The sequence below is a fragment of the Ursus arctos genome, unplaced genomic scaffold (assembly GCF_023065955.2).
Source record: "Ursus arctos isolate Adak ecotype North America unplaced genomic scaffold, UrsArc2.0 scaffold_24, whole genome shotgun sequence".
Taxonomy (NCBI): domain Eukaryota; kingdom Metazoa; phylum Chordata; class Mammalia; order Carnivora; family Ursidae; genus Ursus; species Ursus arctos.
In genome coordinates this window covers 22,473,883-22,488,770 of record NW_026622919.1, presented here as the reverse complement: position 1 = coordinate 22,488,770, position 14,888 = coordinate 22,473,883, and the positions used below count along the sequence as shown (strand labels likewise).

At 37.1% G+C, this 14,888-nt stretch overlaps 1 protein-coding gene across 1 annotated transcript in view; it reads right to left on the bottom strand.

The window, feature by feature from the left end:
* NPEPPS (aminopeptidase puromycin sensitive) overlaps positions 1–14,888 on the bottom strand; it is a 94,292-nt gene that overhangs the window by 52,444 nt on the left and 26,960 nt on the right. The gene's annotated exons all lie outside the window — the stretch shown is intronic.

The window sequence follows — 14,888 nt, the reverse complement described above, 5'->3', positions numbered from 1 at the left end:
AAATAAATAAATAAAAACTTAAAAAAAACTGAGATGATATGGTACTGAATAGGGTGTTTAACAAGCTTGTGGATATTGGTACAGGCTCTAAAAGTACAATCTGACAATATCAATCAAAATTACAAATATACACACCTTGTGACCCAACAATTTAATTTCCAGGAATTTATCCCAAATACCTTCTCATATGCAAAATGATGCAAGATATATACTACTCACTGCAGCAGAGAATTCCATTTAAATATCCATCAGCAGTGGACCCGTTTAATGAATTATGATAAATTAATTGCATGGAATACGAATTAACCATAAAAAAATGAGGAGGCTCTATATGTGCTATTTATAACAAGCTCCAAAAAAGCAAAGTACAGTTTTTCTTCAAATGCTACATTCTTCTTCCCTCCATTTAACTTTTTTTTTTTTTTTTTTTTTTGAGAGAGAGAGACAGAGGGAGAGAGAATCTTAAGCAGTCTCAACGCCCAGCGAGAGAGTCTTGAGCAGACTCTGCTGAGCACGGAGCCCAACACGGGCTCAATCTCACAACCCTGAGATAGTGACCTGAGCCGAAATCAAGAGTACAACACTTAACCGACTGAGCCACCCAGGCACCCCACTCCATTTAACTTTTTAATGTTAGCCCTCTATATGTGCCTTCTCTTTCTCTATCAAAAAAGTCATCCTATATTAATATTTGAGCATGTTAATTGTGCACTGAAAGGTATACCATTAGTTAGGCCATGAAACACTTTTTTTCCTCTTTATGTTTAAACGTTATGAAATTTAATCGCAGGAAAGGAAGTACAGAGAAATACAAGATAGTATATTCAGAAGGCAACATTTTTAAAAAGACTGAAATAGAAAAAAAGTTACATAGTCATCAAAGTTGTTATAGCTTACATCATCTACACAAGCTTCTAGTGGATTTTGCTTTGGTATTATATTGAGATACAAATATACAATCCTCTAAAAATTCTAATAACACGAGTTCCAGTTGAACTGTACTTCAAAAGTTCCTTTGTAAATGGTCCATTTGGAGACCTGTTTTCCAAAGAAGACCTACAGATGGCCAACAGACACATGAAAAGATGCTCAACATCGCTCATCATCAGGGAAACAAAAATCAAAACCACAATAAGATATCACCTCATACCTCATGGCTAAAATTAAAAACAAAAGGCACAACAGGTGTTGACAAGGATGTGGAGAAAGGGGAACCCTCTTACACTGTCGGTGGGAATGCAAAGTGGTGCAGCCACACTGGAAAACAGTATGGAGGTTCCTCAAAAAGTTAAAAATAGAACTACCCTACCACCCAGCAACTGCACTACTAGGTATATACTCAAAGGATGTAAAAATACTAATTTGAAGGGACACATGCACCCTGATGTTTATAGCAGCATTATCAACAATAGCCAAATTATAGAAAGAGCCCACATGTCCATTGCCTGATGAATGGATAAAGAAGATGTGGTGTGTATACACACACATATATACACAAACACATATACACAATGGAGTATTACTCAGCCATAAAAAGAATGAAATCTTGCTATTTGCAAGGATGTGGGTGGAGCTAGAAAGTATTATGCTAAGTGACATAAGTCAATCAGAGAAAAACAAATACTCGTATGTGGAATTTAATAGACAAATGAACATGGGGGGAAGAGAGGAAAACCAAGAAACAAACTTTTTTTTTTTTTAAGATTTTATTTATTTGACAGAGAGAGAGTGTATGCACAAGCAAGGGGAGCAGGAGAGGAAGAAGCAGGCTCCCCCACTGAGCAGGGAGCCAGACGCGAGGCTGGATCCCAGGACCATGGGATAATGACCTGAGCCAAAGGCAGATGCTTAACTGACTGAGCCACCCAGGCACCCCTATACTCTTATCTATAGAGAACAAACCACTGATTATCAGAGGGGAGTTGGGTGGGGGTATGGGTTAAATAGGTGCTGGGAATTAAGGAGGGCACTGTTCTGATGAGCACTGGGTGTTGTATGTAAGTGCTGAATCACTAAGTTCTACACCGGAGACTGTTACACTATATGTTAACCAACTGGAATTTAAATAAAAACTTTAAAAAAAAGGAAAAAAAGGTCTATTTGGAACTCAGAATGTCATTTCTTCCAAGCCACATCTGTATTGTAACAGGCAACCTAGCCCACATAACTCTAGATAACCCACATATGCCTGTATAGTTCAATACTGAATCAAATATGTGGTTCAGTTTTATTTTGTTTCATTTATTCAGATGGCAGCCTACCTACCATAGTTTCTGTGGTTTTAGATAGCAGTTCTTGGTTCAACGAAAAAGAATTCAAAGTTCACCAAAGGCTTGCAATAGCCACCTGCTACCTGGAACATAATTTGTTTCTTCACAAAAACTAAAACTGTTCTGCAATGGTAAAGAAAATACACCATTCTGGAGGAATTACAGGGTAGCCTACAGAGAACTTGGAACTGAGGGCTCAGAGAGTTTGAGGGGAGGACTGCTATTTAAGAAATAATAGCCTAGAGCTGACTTTGTAAGGGTAACAATGGAAGGACGGTGATGGTGGAATAAAATAGCCAGTTTACTAAAAGAAAATAATTGTCAATCTAGAATTTTATGACAACGAAAAATAATCTTCAAAAATGAATGTTATGGGGCACCTGGCTGGCTCAGTTGGTAAAGCATGAGACTCTTGATTTTGGGGTCATGAGTTCAAGTGCCATGTTGGGGAGTAGACCATACTTAAAAAAAAAATTTTTTTTAAATGGATGATATAACACTGGTATGCACATCTGTCAAAACTCATTGAAACACAAGATGGACACCAAAAACTAATACATATTACTGTATGTGAATTATACGTCAATAAAGTAGGAATTTAAAGCAAAGGCTACAAAATAAGTTAAGGCAAAAATATGCTCTAAGAAACAAAAACAGAGACTTTGCCGTCAAAAGACTCATACTAAACAGTACAAAGGGTATTCTTCAAACAAAAAGAGAATGATTCTAGAAGGATTGCTGTAATGAAGAACAAAAATATCAAATATTTGGGTAAAGCTAAATAAACATTATACTATATAACACAATAATGTCTTATGACTTAAAAAAAAGGGGCACCTGGGTGGCTCAGTCGGTTAAGCATCTGCCTTCAGCTCAGATCATGATCCCAGGGTCCTGGGATAGAGCCCTGTATCGGGCTCCCTGCTCAGCAGGGAGTCTGCTTCTCCTTCTCTCTCTGCCCTTCTCCCACTCATGCCCCCCCTCAAATAAATGAAATCTTTAAAAAAAAATAAAGTAAAATAAAAAATAAAAATAAAGAATATATAAAAGAAAATTAAACTATGCCACAATGATAGCATGTAAATCAGATGGAGGTACATGAAGATTATGTGCTCCTAAGATCTTTGTAGTATACAGGAGAATGGTAAAATGATTAACACTGGATTTTCTGAAGTCAGAGATGGTTGTTGTAATTCCTGGGGTACTGACATATGCCCAAACAACAACAACAAAAAAAAATTGCTTAAAGCACTGCTAATTAAGGGGTGCCTGGGTGGCTCAGTCAGTTAAGCATCAGATTCTTGATTTTGGCTCAGGTCACGATCTTAGGGCTGTGAGATTGAGCCCCGCATCAGGCTCTGCACTGGGCATTAAGCCTGCTTAAGATTCTCTCCCTCATCCTCCACCCCACCCTTCCTCCCCTTCTCTAAAAAAAATAAATAAATAAAAATAAAACAAAACCATGGGGCGCCTGGGTGGCACAGTGGTTAAGTGTCTGCCTTCGGCTCAGGGCGTGATCCCGGCGTTATGGGATCGAGCCCCACATCAGGCTCCTCCGCTATGAGCCTGCTTCTTCCTCTCCCACTCTCCCTGCTTGTGTTCCCTCTCTCGCTGGCTGTGTCTATCTCTGTCGAATAAATAAATAAAATCTTTAAAAATAAATAAATAAATAAATAAAACAAAACCTTTATAATTAAAAGAATATGAAAAAGCACATAAGATATGGTAGATTTAAAGACAAATAACAGCAATTACATTAAATGTAAATGGATCAGATGCTTTACTTAGAAGACAAAGATTTTCAGATTAGAACTAAAAGTAAAAAGAGTACAATGAGCTGTTTACATGAGATATGCCTAAAACATAATAATTCAGAGAGGTTAAAGGTAAAGAATGTGAAAAGATGTGACATGCAAACACTAACCAATAATTCATAAAAACAGGAAAAAATCAGTAAAAATGAAGATTTAAACAGAATGAACAAATTTGATTTAGTAAGACATATATAAAACATTACATCCAAAAAAGCACTCTCTTTTCAAGCACACACAAGCATTTTAAAAATGACCGAATCCTGGGCCATAATGCAAAAGCAAGTCTTAAATTCCAAAGGACTGAAATCATATAGGTATACTCATCGGTTTTCTTTACAAATTGAAGATTTGTGGCAACCCTGTGTCAAACAAATCTATTGGCACCATTTTTCCCCAAAGGCATTTGCTCACTTCATGTTTCTGTGTCACATTGTGATAATTCCCAAAATATTTCCAACTTTTTCATTATCATTATATTTGTTACAGTGATCTCTGATGCTACTATGGTAATTGTTTTGGGGTACCATTAACTGTGCCCATATAAGACCACAAACTTAATAAATGTTGTGTATATTCTGAATGCAGACGTGATGGAAATAGCAAAGAACCAGAAGTGGATCCTGAGGATATGACTGAACCACTATAATCTCATGATGAAATGTGAACAGTTGAGGAGTTGCTTCTTATGGGTAAGCAAAGAAAGTGGTTTCTTAAGATGGAATCTACTCTTGGTGAAGATACTTTGAAGACTGTTGAAATAACAACAAAGATTAGAATATTACATAAACTTCACTGATAAAGCAACAATAGGATTTGATAGGACTGACTCCAATTTTGAAAGAAGTTCTACTGCGGGTAAAATGCTATCAAACAGTTATCACGAGCTACAAAGAAAGCATCCATGAATGGAAGAGTCAACCAATGCAGCAAACTTCATCGTTCTCTTATTTTAAGAAAATACAACAGCTGGAACGCCTGGGTGGCTCAGTCGGTTAAGGGTCCAACTCTTGATTTTGGCTCATGTCATGATTTCAGGGTCGTGAGATTAGGCCCCACATCACGCTTTGTGCTCTGTGTGGAGTCTGCTTGAGATTCTCTCTCCCCCTGCCCCTCCCCTGCTTGCATTTTCACCCTCTCTCTAAATAAAATAAAATCTTTAAACTAGAAAAGCTCCAGGTAAATCTAAATATTCCCTAGATCAGAAATCAGAAAATATTTTGAACTGAATGATAAAGATATATCAAAAAATGTGGAAGCAGATCAGTGGTTGACTGGAAATGGGAGAGAACAGGAAGGATGGATCCCAAAGGGCCACAAGGAAACACTGTGGGGGTGATGGATATATTCATTATCTTGGTTGTATTCATAGGTCAAAAAGTATCAAATCATACATTTTAATATATACAGTTTATTACATGTTAAATATTATATAAACCCTTATAAAGCTATATAAAAGAAAAAAGAAAAAAAGAAGAGGAGGCAGAGGAGCTGCAGCAGCAGCAGTCACAGCTGCTGCTTGGAGACTTTTTCCCCAAAACAAACCAGAAAGAGTGTGGGGTGACCTAAAAGTGGTTTATTTTTTGGAGGAAAATTTATAGCTTTAAATGAATATACTAGGGGCACCTGGGTGGCTCAGTCGGTTAAGCTTCTGCCTTCGGCTCTGGTCATGATCTCAGGATCCTGGGATTGAGCCCCGCATCGGACTCCCTTCTCAGCGGGGAATCTGCTTCTCCCTCTGACTTGGCCCTCTCCCCGCTTGTGCTATCTCTCTCGTCCTCTCTCAAATAAATTAAAAAAATTTTTTAATTAAAAAAAAGAATATACTATAAAAGCAATTAATAAGCCAAGTATTCATCTCAAAAAGTTTAAAAATAACTGCAAAACAAACTCAAAGAAAGTAGAAGGCACTAATATTAAGAGCAGAAGTTAAGGAAATAGAAAATAAACATTCAACTGAGAACTTAAGATCGAAAGTTGGTTCTTTGAAAAGACCAATAAAATTGATAAAGATTTGGGGATTGAGGGGGAAAAAAGAGAAGGCACAAGTAAATAAAATACAGTTGATCCTGAACAACACAGGTTTGAACCATACAGGTTGATTTCTACACGGATTTTTTTTTTTTATAAATACAGTACAGTATTCTAAATGTATTTTCTCTTTCTTATGGTTTTCTTTTTTAATTTATTTTTAACTTTTTAACTTTTATTTTAATTCCAGTATAGTTAACACACAGCATTCTATTAGTTTTAGATGTACAATATAATGATTCAGCAATTCCATACATTTCTCATATATAGCTCATCCAGGTAAGTGTACTCTTAATCCCCTTCACCTATTTCATCCACCCCCCTACCCACCTGCCCTCTGGTAACCATCTGTTTGTTCTCTAGAGTTAAGAGTCTGTTTCTTGGTTGTCTTTCCCCCCCTTTTTCTGTTTGTTTCTTTAGTTCTACGTAAGAGTAAAATCATATGGCATTTGTCTTTCTCTGACTGACTGACTTTGCTTAGCATTTACTCTTTAGCTCCATGCGTGTTGCAAATGGCAACAATTCATTTTTTTTTTTTTTATGGCTGAGTAACTTTCCACTGTAGATAAATACCACATCTTCTCTAACCACTCATCTATCAATGGACACTTTTGCTGCTTCCACAATTTGGCTATTGTAAATAATGCTGCAATAAACATAGGGGTGCATATATCCTTCTGAATTAGTGTTTTCATATTCTTTAGGTAAATACCCAGTAGTGGAATTACTGGATCATATGATAATTCTATTTTTAATTTTTAAAAAAGATTTATTTATTTATTTTAGAGAGAGCACACAAGCAGAGGGAAGGGCAGAGGGGGAAGGAGAGGAAGAGAATCTCAAGCAGGCTTCCTGGTGAGTGCTCATGAGCTGAGCCAAAACCAAGAGCCCGTTGCTTAACTGAGCCACCCAGGTGCCCCTCTATTTTTAATTTTTTAAAAAGATTTGTTTCTATTTTTAATTTTTTGAGGAACTTCCATACCGTTTTTCACAGTGGCTGCACCACACTGCATTCCCACCTTATGGTTTTCTTAATAAATTTCCTTTTCTCTAGATTTCTTTATTGTAGGAGTATAGTATGTAATACGTATAACATACGAAGTATGTGTTAATCAACTCTTTATGTCATCGGTAAGGCTTCCAGTCAACAGTATGCTACTAGTAGTTAAGTTTTGGGGGAGTCGAGTTATATGCAGACTTTCAACTGCACAGGGGGTCAGTGCCCCTAACCCCTGCATTGTTCAAGGGTCAACTACATATAAATGTAATAAGTTCATAAAGTTATTACTTATGTATATAGAAGTAAAATATATAGAAGTAAAAATAAATAAGTAAAATGATATTTTGTTATAAGAGATGTGATAGCTAAGATCCTTTGTAATGCTAATACGTCGAAACTATTTACAGCAGAGTTTTCCCAGTGTTCTCTGGCAGCTCCAAATATGAATTGCAGGTCTACCAAGATGCTGATTTCCTTGGCCCTTGGGCCAGATAGCACTTGAACAATGAGATACTTCTGTCACCTTCCTCATGTGAGCCTCTTCTTTCCAGTGTACCAAGAAAACATAATCATTTTCTATGAATGTCTTGGGACGAAAGTTAAGAAGCACTGATTTGGAGAACAACTCCACCAGTTTTGCATTTAAGAACAGCACATATATTATCAAAAAGACAAAAGATAATAAACAGGTGGTGGCGAGGATGTGGAGAAAAGAGAACCCTTGTATAAAGCTGGTAGGAATGTAATTGTTAAAGCCATTATGGAAAACAGTTATGAAGGTTCTTCAAAAAATTAAAAATAGAGCTATCTTATGATCCAGAATCCCATTTCTAGATATATACACAAAGGACACGAAATGAGTAACTCTGATGTTCATTACAGCATTACTCAAAATAGCCAAGATATGGAAACAACCATAAATATCTGCTGCTGGATGAGTGGATAGGAAAATGGGGGGGGGGGGGGGTTGCAAGCATGTGTATATACACAATGGAATACTATTCAGCCTTAAAAAAGGAAATCCTGCCATTTGTGACAACACAGATGAACCTGGAAGACATTATGCTAAGTGAAATAGGCCAGACACAGAAAGACAAGTACTATACAATTATCACTTGTATGTGGAACCTAAAATAATCAAAGTAAATAACCATTCACAGAATGGTGGCTGCCAAGAGCTAGGAGGATGGGGAAATGGGGAGACATTAGTCGAAGTGTATAAAGTTTCAGTTATGCAAGATCTTTTGGAGATCTGATATATAGCAATGTGACTACAGTTAACAATACTGTATTGTATATTTGAAATTTGCTAAGAAGGTAAATCTTAAGTGTTCTCACCACAAAAAAAAAAAAAAAAACAACTGAAAAAGAAATGAAGAAAATTAACTATGTGAGGTGATAGATATGTTAATTAGCTTGTTATGATTATTTCACAATGTATATGTATAGTAAAACATCAAATTGTTTATCTTAAATATATATAATTTTTATTTGTTAATTATACCTCACTAAAACTGGGGGAAGAAACCTGGCATAATACAGTATTATGATACATTATGGAATCCCTTCTTCTTTTCCATTTAATCTAAAAATAACACGATTTACAATTTTTATGCTCTTCATTTTCTTAATTTAAAACACTGCACAGAATCTTTACAATTAGTAAATACCTTGATGTATTCCTCAAAGGGAATAAAACACAAATTAAAGTTAATGACAAAATAATCCCAAATATAATGTAATTTTGTTTGTTACCCATAAAAGTCAATAGGATAAGCATATGAAGAAATTCAGGCCTAACAAATATGACAGACTTACTCCATCTCTTTAGATATTACTTTATTTTACTAAATGAATATTTATGGAACCCCTACTCTACATCAGATACCATCAAAGACCACAGGAGAAAAAGAATGAATCATGGCTCTTGGTTCTTAAGGAACTTAGATTCTAGTAAGAAGTGCAGATACAAACAAGTAATTATAACATGGTGTGGTTAAATTAATAACAAGCAATAGACTATGGTGATCAGCATATGGACCCTAGAAGTCAAACTACCTGGATCTGCATCAGTTACCAGTCTTGCGACCTATACTAAGTTACACAACCTCTCTGTACCTAAGGTTGCTGTCTATACGAATATGTAATGCACTTAAGTTCCTGGCAGTGAATTCTTCATTATTTTTATCATTACTACTAAACATTATCATTATTATAAAAAATGATACACAGGATTGGGCCTCTAAGCTGGTTAAGTTAGGGAACCTAACTTAGGAAGACCAGTGTATCTTCTATAATCAAATGATAAGTCATCTAAATGTGTGAAAACAGTCACTAAAGCAATCCATACCACCTTAAAGCTGTTTAATGTTTAAAAACTTACTAAATACAGGGGTGCCTGGGTGGCTCAGTCGGTTAAGCATCAGACTTTCGATTTTAGCTCAGTTCATGATCTCAGGGTCCTGTGACTTAGCCCCAAGTCGGGCTCCATGCTCAGTGAGGAGTCCTCTCTAGGATTCTCTCTCTACCTCTGCCCCTCCCCTCCCACACTCTTTCATTCTCTCTCAAGGAAATAAATCTTTAAAAAAATTTACTAAATACAAATAAGATAAATTTTAAACCATTATATACTCATATACTTTCTATTTGTACATAACCTTATGGAAACGTGACTATTCCTTATCAGAACCTTTTGTTATCATTCAAATCCAACTAAAGTGAAAGTGAAAGAATGCAAGTATGTACAATTATAAACTTCATGTTTTTTTTATCTCTGACTTGTGCTAAAAACGAATAAAAGGGTTGACTAACAGTATCATTTGTTCCTTCTAAGGCAAGGATATATTCAATCTGATGTCAGTTTGAACTAATTATATTTACAAATTACTTATTTTAAAATACATACATTTTGCATAGAAAGCATCACAGTTTCATAGATAAACTTAGAAATCCCACTAATATCAGGAATTAGAAATTTAAGATTTTAATCTTATAAACTGCATCAAAAGTAAGAGTACTGTTAAATTTTTAACACATATCAAATTATCTGTTATAGATATGATTCTCAAATACCCTTCCTAAAAAGTTGCATCATTTTACATGCCCAAACAAGAGTATGAGACTCTGCTTTCCATGAACCTTTTATTAATAGGGTTGAATATCTTTTCACATACTTATTGGCCTTTTGCTTTTTTTGTAACAACTGTATATCTGCAATATACATATATATATATTTTAAAGATTTTATTTATTTATTTGACAGAGACAGAGACAGCCAGCGAGAGAGGGAACACAAGCAGGGGGAGTGGGAGAGGAAGAAGCAGGCTCATAGCAGAGGAGCCTGATGTGGGGCTCGATCCCACAGCGCCAGGATCACGCCCTGAGCCAAAGGCAGACGCTTAACCGCTGTGCCACCCAGGCGCCCCTGCGATATTTTTGACCAACTTTATGTTGCTTTTGAACATACATTTTATATATTGTAGATATACAATAAAATGTTCAAATAAAAACAATGTATTTTTCATTTCTTAGAACAGAAAGATTGATAATATTTAGTGTAATGGTAGTACAGATTGATAACAACACTCAGTACAAATGGCTATATAAGGATGTAAATAGTCGCATACTTTTTTTTTTTTTTGAGGGAGAGAGAGCACACAGCACATGTGGGGGGAAGGGGCAGAAGGAGAGGGAGAGAATCTTTTTTTTTTTTTTTAAGATTTTATTTATTTATTCGACAGAGATAGAGACAGCTAGCGAGAGAGGGAACACAAGCAGGGGGAGTGGGAGAGGAAGAAGCAGGCTCATAGCGGAAGAGCCTGATGTGGGGCTCGATCCCAGAACGCCAGGATCACGCCCTGAGCTGAAGGCAGACGCTTAACCGCTGTGCCACCCAGGCACCCCAAGAGGGAGAGAATCTTAAGCAGGCTTCACAGCCAGGGCAGAGCACAACACAGGGCTCAATCTGGCGACCCTGATCATGACCTGAGCCAAAATCAAGAGCTGAATGCTTTACAGACTAAGCCACCCAGGTTTCCCATGAACAGTCTCACACTCTTGATGGGCATGTACAATGATGCAACTTTTTAGCAAGGATATTTGATAATAATATCTACAACAGATAATTTAATATGTTAAAAATTTAAAACAGTTCTCTTATTTTTGATGCAATTTATTTGGTGCACAAAAGATGTCCTTTGCACGACTGCTCACAACAGTCAAAAAAGGGAAGGATAATAAGGTGCATTAAGAAATGGCTTTAGGGGAGTGCCTGGCTAGCTCAGTGGAAGAGCATGCAACTCTTGGTCTCAGGGTCATGAGTATGAGCCCCAAGTTGGGGGTAGAGATTACTAAAAAAATAAACGTAAATGTTTGAAAGAAAGGAAGAAGGCAGGGAGCGAGGGAGGGAGGGAGGGCGGGCTTTAGGTGTGCCTGGCTAGTTCAGTCAGGACAGCATGTGACTCCTGATCTTGGGGTCATGAGTTCAAGACCCACCCTGGGCACAGAGCCTACTTAAGAAAAAAAGAAAAAAGAAAAGAAATGGCTTCATAAAATGACAAATTTATACTAGGTCTTTATGAGACATATCTGTATATAGTCTAAAAAGTGAATATCACATTAGGTTAAAGAAGCAAGTTGCAAAACACAGTATATCACAATCTCACTTCTGCAATTAAATGGAAAAATTTGCATGTATGAAAGAATTCATATCAGATTACTGACAGAGGCTACTTCTGGGTCTGGAGGGGTAGATGGTACAATGACAGCAGGGAAAAAAGAGCACTTTTTTTTTTTTTTTTTTAAGATTTTATTTATTTATTTGACAGAGAGAGAGGCAGCCAGCGAGAGAAGAGGCACAAGCAGGGGGAGTGGGAGAGGAAGAGGCAGGCTCCCAGCAGAGGAGCCCGACGTGGGACTCGATCCCAGGACTCCGGGATCACGCCCTGGGCCGAAGGCAGATGCTTAACGACTAAGCCACCCAGGCGCCCCAAAAAGAGACTTCTTATCTTATAGTCTATATTGTTTGATTTTATGACAACAAACATGTATTTCTTTTGTAATAAAAAAAAAATAAGCAAAACAATATATACCTGTCATTGTTTTATAATTCTTTACATTTTAAAAAGCATTCCTGTAAAATGTTTACAAAAGCATTTTAAGCTTTAATAACAATCTTACCTCCATACCTACAAATAGCTGAATGAAATACCATCTTCTACTACAGATCTGGTAATGAATTATGTTTCACCTTTTTTTTTTTTAAAGCAAGCTCTATGCCCAACATGGGACTTGAACTCACGACCCCAAGATCCAGAGTTGCATGCTCAATGGACTGAGCCAGCCAGGCCCCAATTATGTTTCACATTTTTATTTTTATTTATTTATTTTTTAAAAGAATGGTTTTATTTTTTTTTTAAGATGTTAGTTATTTATTTGACAGAGTGAGAGAGAGAGAGCACGTGCACAGGCAGGGGAGCAGCAGGCAGAGGGAGAGGGAGAAGCAGGCTTCCCACTGAGCAAGAAGCCCCACATGGGGCTTGATCCCAGGACCCTGGGATCATGCCCTGAGCCAAAGGCAGATGCTTAACTGACTGAGCCACCCAGGCGGCCCATGTTTCACTTTTTTTTTTTTTTTAAAGATTTTATTTATTTATTTAACAGAGATAGAGACAGCCAGTGAGAGAGGGAACACAAGCAGGGGAGTGGGAGAGGGAGAAGCAGGCTCCCAGTGGAGGAGCCTGATGCGGGGCTCAATCCCATAACGCCGGGATCACACCCTGAGCCGAAGGCAGACGCTTAACCGCTGTGCCACCCAGGCGCCCCCCATGTTTCACATTTTTAATCTAGACTTCTGCTTCTGGCTATGACAGCTTAGGTGGTATCAGAACAATTATAAAAACCCGATAAAAAATTTTTTAAGTGTTTGAATGGGAATCACAAAAAGATCAGCTCTGTATTCATGGGTTCTTTATTCCCTTGCTGCATTTTCTGACTTCTAAGCAGAACACAGAGGCCAATGAAGAAAGAAGAGTCATAAAGCTTGTGGTAGTCTTATGGGGCTGAAGACACAAAAACTAGAATTCAGGACTACCAAAGCTGCCAGGATTCAAATGGCCAACATCCCAGAAAAATGGAATAACAGATAAAGTCTAAGATTCTCCATTCAATTTTCCTTCAACACATTTGCTGACTCCTATATTTCAGCAGTTTTATGATGGGAGGGAATTAAATACTGGATTTCAGGGCCCAGAAGGGAAGGGAAAACCTTAGTAAACACCCTTGACCAGACTACAAACCACGAATAAGAACAACTTGGAAAAAACAAACAGATTCAACTGGATCAAGATGATCTCACTTAGTGAAAGAACGAAAACTTTCTCCTTCAGATCAGGAATAAAACAGGAGGACTGTTTTTTGCCACTTCTAATCACACAGTACTAGAGGTTCTAGTCAGAGTAATTAGGCAAGAAAGAAAAATAAAAAGCATTCAAATTGGAAAGGAAGAAGTAAATTATCTCTGTTCACAGACAAAATGATCTTATATGTAGGAAAACCTCAAGGTTCTAAAAAAAAAAACTGTTAGAATAAATGAATTCAGCAAAGTTGTAGGACACAGAATCAACATGCAGAAATTAGCTGCATTTCTATACACTAACAATGAACAATTTCAAAAGGAAATTAACAAAACCATCCCATTTGCAATAATATCAAAAATAATATAACATACCCAGGAACAAATTTAATCAAGGAAGTGAAAGACCTGAATGCTGAAAACTAAAAAATGTTGCTGAAAAAAGTTGAAGAAGATAGAAACAAATGGAAAGACATCCCTTGTTTATGGATTACAAGTCAATATTAAGGTGTGCATAATATCCATGGGGCGCTTGGCTGGCTTAGTTGGTAGAACATGTAACTCGATCTCAGGGCTGTGGGTTTGAGCCCCATGTTGGGTGTAGAGATTACTTAAAAATTTTTTTAAAACTTGGGGCTCCTGGGTGACTCAGTCAGTTGAGCATCCAACTCTTGGTTTCAGCTCAGGTCATGATCTCATGGGTTGTGAGACTGAGCTCCGAGTCAAGCTCCATGCCCAGCAAGGAGTCTGCTTAAGATTCTCTCCCTTTGCTCCTTGCCCCACTCATGCCCCCCCCCCATAAATTTAAAAAATCTTTTAAAAAGTTTAAAAACTTGAAAAAATTGTTCATAATATCCAAAGTAATCTATAGATTCGGGACAATCCCTCTCAAAAGCCCAACAATGTTTTTTGCAGAAATTGAAAAGTCCACTAAAAGTTCATATAGAATCTTAAAAGTCCCTTTAGAGCCAAACCAATCTTGAAAAAAGAACAAAGTTGGAAGTTTCACATTTCCTGATTACAAAGATACAATAACCAAAAAAAGTGTGGTACTGGCATAAAGCAAGAGATACAGATGAATGGAATAAAATGGAGAACCCGGAAATAAACTCTTGCATATACGGTCAAATGATTTTCAACAAGGGTGCCAATAAGATCATTCAACAGGGAACGGGCAATCTTTAAAAAAGAGACAGTGCTGGGAAAGCTGGATATCCACATGCAAAAGAATAAAGCTGAACCTGTTGAATTACTATATTGTACACCTGAAACTAATATAACACTGTAAGGTTCCCTTCCCCCACTTTTTTTTTTTAATCTCTATACCCAACATGGGGCTCGAACTCACAACCCTGAGATCAAGAGTTGCATGCTCTTTGGACTGAGCCAGCCAGGCATCCCTATAACACTGTATGTTAACTATC